The sequence below is a fragment of the Triticum aestivum genome, chromosome 3B (genome assembly GCF_018294505.1).
Source record: "Triticum aestivum cultivar Chinese Spring chromosome 3B, IWGSC CS RefSeq v2.1, whole genome shotgun sequence".
In the NCBI taxonomy this organism is placed as follows: Eukaryota; Viridiplantae; Streptophyta; class Magnoliopsida; order Poales; family Poaceae; genus Triticum; species Triticum aestivum.
Window position 1 is genome coordinate 178,891,086 of NC_057801.1, and position 4,821 is coordinate 178,895,906.

The following is a 4,821-nucleotide window of genomic DNA, read 5'->3' on the forward strand; positions in this document are numbered from 1 at the left end:
TCGAGCGGTGCCGCATATCAAGGAGATGAAGCGGTCGGCCTGCATAGAAGGTGCACGGATGGCCCTTGCCCGTGTGAAGACACATTGGACAGAGATGGATGCCACCGCTATTGCAGCCCAGGGTTTGGACGAAAGCCGGTTACCCGCCGAGCACTATTTTGGAGAAGTTATGTGTGGCGCTCGTGTAATAGAGTTGCAGTGCTCGAAAAATGTCACGTTCAAAGGAACGTTTTATCTTGTAATACAATGATTATGATGTAACCGTTTTTTATACTTGTGCGTTCCAAGTATTAAAATATCTCCTATGCGGCCGTTTATGTATACGTTTGTATAACCTGAAAGATGGCAGTCTTCGGCTTCAGCCCCCACGCACAAGGTGCGGGGGTGTTCGCAAAGAATAGCGCGTTTTCACACTTAATCCGACGTCTTGGTCTTGTTAAGGAGGTGGTAGCGTAGCAAACGAGGCAATCCGGACTATGATGCTTTATCACTTTCACTTAGCCATTGGAGTTCGAGGGTGGGGCTATGATATAGCCCCTTGGGGCACCGCGCTTCTCCGGATTCGGGGCGCGTGTGTGCCTGACCGGGAAATGGTCCTTCGTCAAAGCGGGGAATTCTAAACATTCCGGTAGTCGATCGAGTGGTTGACCAGTCTCTCGCTGTATCATGACAGTCAGTTTTCGGCTTTCTCTACTAAGGTGCTCGCCCAGCCGAACTGGGGCACAATCGCAGTAGTTCTCCTGGTGCCGCGTTAGCCGATGATACGGAACGTAAGGCAGCAAAACACAGGAGCCGGGCAAACCCAACATTTGACCAAAGACATGATTCGGAGCTGATGCATATAAGGCCTAACTCGAGACGCCGAACACTCCCTAAGGTGTTTGGTCTTTATAATAATGGGCAGTACCATGCCCGAAGCCCCTAGTGTCCACGTACGGGCAAGGTCCTCTGACGCGGCCGATGCCAAAACGTCAGGCTCCACTTTGGTTATAATGAGAAACCAAGGGATTATAACAACAAGAGACAGTAAAAAAGGTTTACGCAGGGTCTTAATCTGAAAAGAATCCTTGCGACGGGTCCCTACTGCACGTCTGCGCCTGTGTCTCCGTTGTGCCGTTATCCTGGACGGGTGTGCACGTTGTCCATCTGTAAAAAGAGACGAACTTAGTTTGGAAAGAAATCGTGCGAAAAAATATATATGAAGGAAAAAATATAAATAAATAAGCAAAGCAGAGTCTATATGAGCTCGCTGTTGCTTGTGCGCGCAGCCCCTTGTGAAGGGATGTGCGGCTAGGGAGCCCCTAGCTTATTTATGCCGGACTTGTCTGACCATGTCCGGGGTCTTTAAATGACCCTCGCATTGAAATGATGCCACGTGGACCGGGCATCTTAAGTGTAAGAGACGCGTAATGTGGTATGGCGTTAAAGCGGACAAAAGCTTCTCGTCCCAAGAGTGCTTGATAGCTACTTTTAAATGGGACGATATGAAAGATTAGTTTTTCGCGTCGAAAGTTGTTCGGTGATCCGAACACAACTTCTAGTAATAAGGAGCCTGTGCACTTGGCGTAAGGGCCTGGCGTCACTCCTTTAAAGGAAGTGCGGTTGTGTCGAATTTTAGTAAGGTCTATCCCCAACTTGCGGATTGTGTTTGGATACAGCAGGTTTAAGTCACTGCCTCTGTCCATCAGGACTTGTGTAAATTGCAGTCCGTCGATTATAGGATCCAATATCAGGGCAGTCCATCCTGCGTTTCGAACGCTTCTGGAATAATCCAGGTGGTCGAAAGTGATTGGTTTTGATGTCCAATCTCTATGTTCCGCTGGGTTAGACCGTGCGAGACCCATTTTAACGGGTGCCCCACTGTTTTTCCGTATTATCACATGAAGTGAATTTACTGCTTTGACCTCTTGTGGAAAAGTCTTTTGTTTTCCGGTGCTCTGTTGGTGGGGTTTATCATCATCTTCGCTTGATGCGTCGAGCCCCTTGTGTTCGGCGTTTAATCCGCCGGACTGTTTGAAAACCCAACAATCTCGGTGGGTGTGGTTTGCAGGCCTTCCGGGGGTACTGTGGATTTGACATATCCGACCCAAAATCTTGTTTAAGTTGGATAGCTCATCGCTGTTATCCTTAAGAGGCGGTGTTTTGTTGTTTGGCCGCGAGCTTTTGAATCTGGCGTTGACCGCCGTGCTCTTTGGGCTTTTCTCTTTATTCCGGCGCTGGTCTTTTCTGCGCCGTGATTTTCCGTTTCCATCTCTGATCTCGGATGTACTTGGGTCGCTGGTGCTGCATCTTGCTAGCCAGCTATCCTCTCCCACACAAAAGCGGGTCATGAGGCTTGTTAGCGCGGACATTGTCCTCGGCTTCTCTTGGCCGAGGTGTCTGGCGAGCCATTCGTCTCGGACGTTGTGTTTAAAAGCTGCTAAGGCTTCGGCGTCTGGACAGTCGACTATTTGGTTCTTTTTGGTGAGGAACCTGTTCCAGAATTTGCACGCTGACTCTCCGGGCTGTTGAGTTATATGACTTAGATCATCTGCATCCGGAGGGTGGACATAAGTTCCTTGAAAATTTGCTCTAAACGCGTCCTCGAGCTCTTCCCAACTTCCAACAGTGTTTTCTGGGAGGCTTTTGAGCCAATGACGGGCTGGCCCTTTGAGCTTGAGGGGTAGGTATTTTATGGCGTGGAGATCATCTCCTCTAGCCATGTGTATGTGTAGTATATAATCTTCTATCCAGACTCCGGGGTCTGTTGTTCCGTCGTAGGCCTCTATGTTTATGGGTTTAAATCCTGCTGGGAATTCATGATCCAGCACCTCGTTGGTGAAACATAGTGGGTGTGCGGCGCCCCTGTATTTGGGTGTACCGCTATCTTCGGACACTTGGCGTGTTGCATTGCTTCCTGGGGCCCTCTTCTTTGGCCCGTAAATGGACCTGGCTGGGCCATCTGTCTTTCCAGGGTCATTAGTCGGCTTATGTGCAGCGCCGCTTTCAGATTTTGGCCTATCATTTGGCCGTCTATCCAACCATGCAGCCTCTTTGTTTTTTTGACTGTGGGGGCTCTATGGCCTCCTCGTCAAATTCTGGCAGCAGCTTGCGCTTCGGGTAGCTCTTTGATTGATGGCCATTGTCGTATTTGTTTGCGGTTTTGAGCACTTTGCTCCACCTCATTCTGAGTGTATCTTCCGCTGTTTTGAGCTTCCGTTTTTCCTTTTTCAAACTTCTTGCGGTGGCGACGAGTCTTTTCCGAAGAATTTTATTCTCCGGTGGTGTGTCCGGCGTGAGGTAATCTGGACTGTTTTTTCGCCGGGCCTGGACTGATTATCTGACTCGTCCTGTTCGGACGGTTGCTTGTCTACGTGTTCGTCGTCCACCGGTTTGCCCTGCTGTATTGCTGGGTCATTAGGAGCGCTGTTGTTGTCGAGGCGGGACTTAGGGCGGCGTCTGCGTCGCCGTTTTGGTTGTTTGTCGGCGGGATTATCTTCTGCCGCGCCCCGTTGGTCCTTGTTATCGCTTCCTTTTGGGGTATCCACCATGTATATGTCATATGACGAGGTGGTCTTCCCGTGCCCTGTAGGCGCTGGTTCTTGTTCGTCTCCGGCATCGTCGTCCATACCGTCGATGTCTTCGGAGTCATAGTTTAGCATGCCGGTTAGATCGTTGACAGTGGCTACAAAGTGGGTGGTGGGTGGGCTTTGAATTTCTTCGTCGTCCGAATCCCAACCGTCCTGGCCGTAGTCCGGCCAGGTCTCTCCGGATAGCGAGAGGTATTTTAATGAATTTAGGATGTCGCCAAAGGGCGAGTGTTGGAAGATGTCCGCGGCGGTGAATTCCATAACCGGCGCCCAATCAGATTCGATTGGCAGGGGCGTGGGAGGTCCGGAGTCCGGCAAGGAGTGCGGCACCTCGGAGTCACGAGCTTCGCGAGGGACAAGGTTAGTGTTCGGCTCCATCGCCGTAGAAGTTGCAGCCCCCGAGGTGGTGTCCAACCACCAGTCCTCGATCCGGGCGATCGGCTCCGGACTAAGGGCCGGAGCGGATTCTTGTGCGGCCACCAAGGCACTGTTCGGCGGCAGAGCTAGATCATGCCCATCGTAACAATGCGCGCGCTTGGCTGTGGCTCGAGCCCGTCGAAGATCAAGTCCCCGCGGATGTCGGCCATGAAGTTTAGGCTTCCGAATCTGACCTGACGGCCAGGGGCGTATCTTTCGATCTGCTCCAGATAGCCAAGTGAATTAGCCCGCAGTGCGAAGCCGCCGAATACGAAGATCTGTCCGGGGAGAAAAGTCTCACCCTGGACAGCGTTGTTGATTGAAGACGCCATCGAGCCTATCGGTGACGACACAGAGGAACTCTCAATGAAAGCACCAATGTCGGTGTCAAAACCGGCGGATCTCGGGTAGGGGTCCCGAACTGTGCGTCTAGGCAGATGGTAACAGGAGACAAGGGACACGATGTTTTACCCAGGTTCGGGCCCTCTTGATGGAGGTAAAACCCTACGTCCTGTTTGATTAATATTGATGATATGGGTAGTACAAGAGTGGATCTACCACGAGATCAAGGAGGCTAAACCCTAAAGCTAGCCTATGGTATGATTGTTGTAATGTATGTTATGTCCTACGGACTAAAGCCCTCCGGTTTATATAGACACCGGAGAAGGCTAGGGTTACACAGAGTCGGTTAGAATGGTAGGAGATCTACATATCCGTATCGCCAAGCTTGCCTTCCACGCCAAGGAAAGTCCCATCCGGACACGGGACGGAGTCTTCAATCTTGCATCTTCGTAGTCTTGGAGTCCGGCGGACGATGATAGTCCGGCTGTCCGGA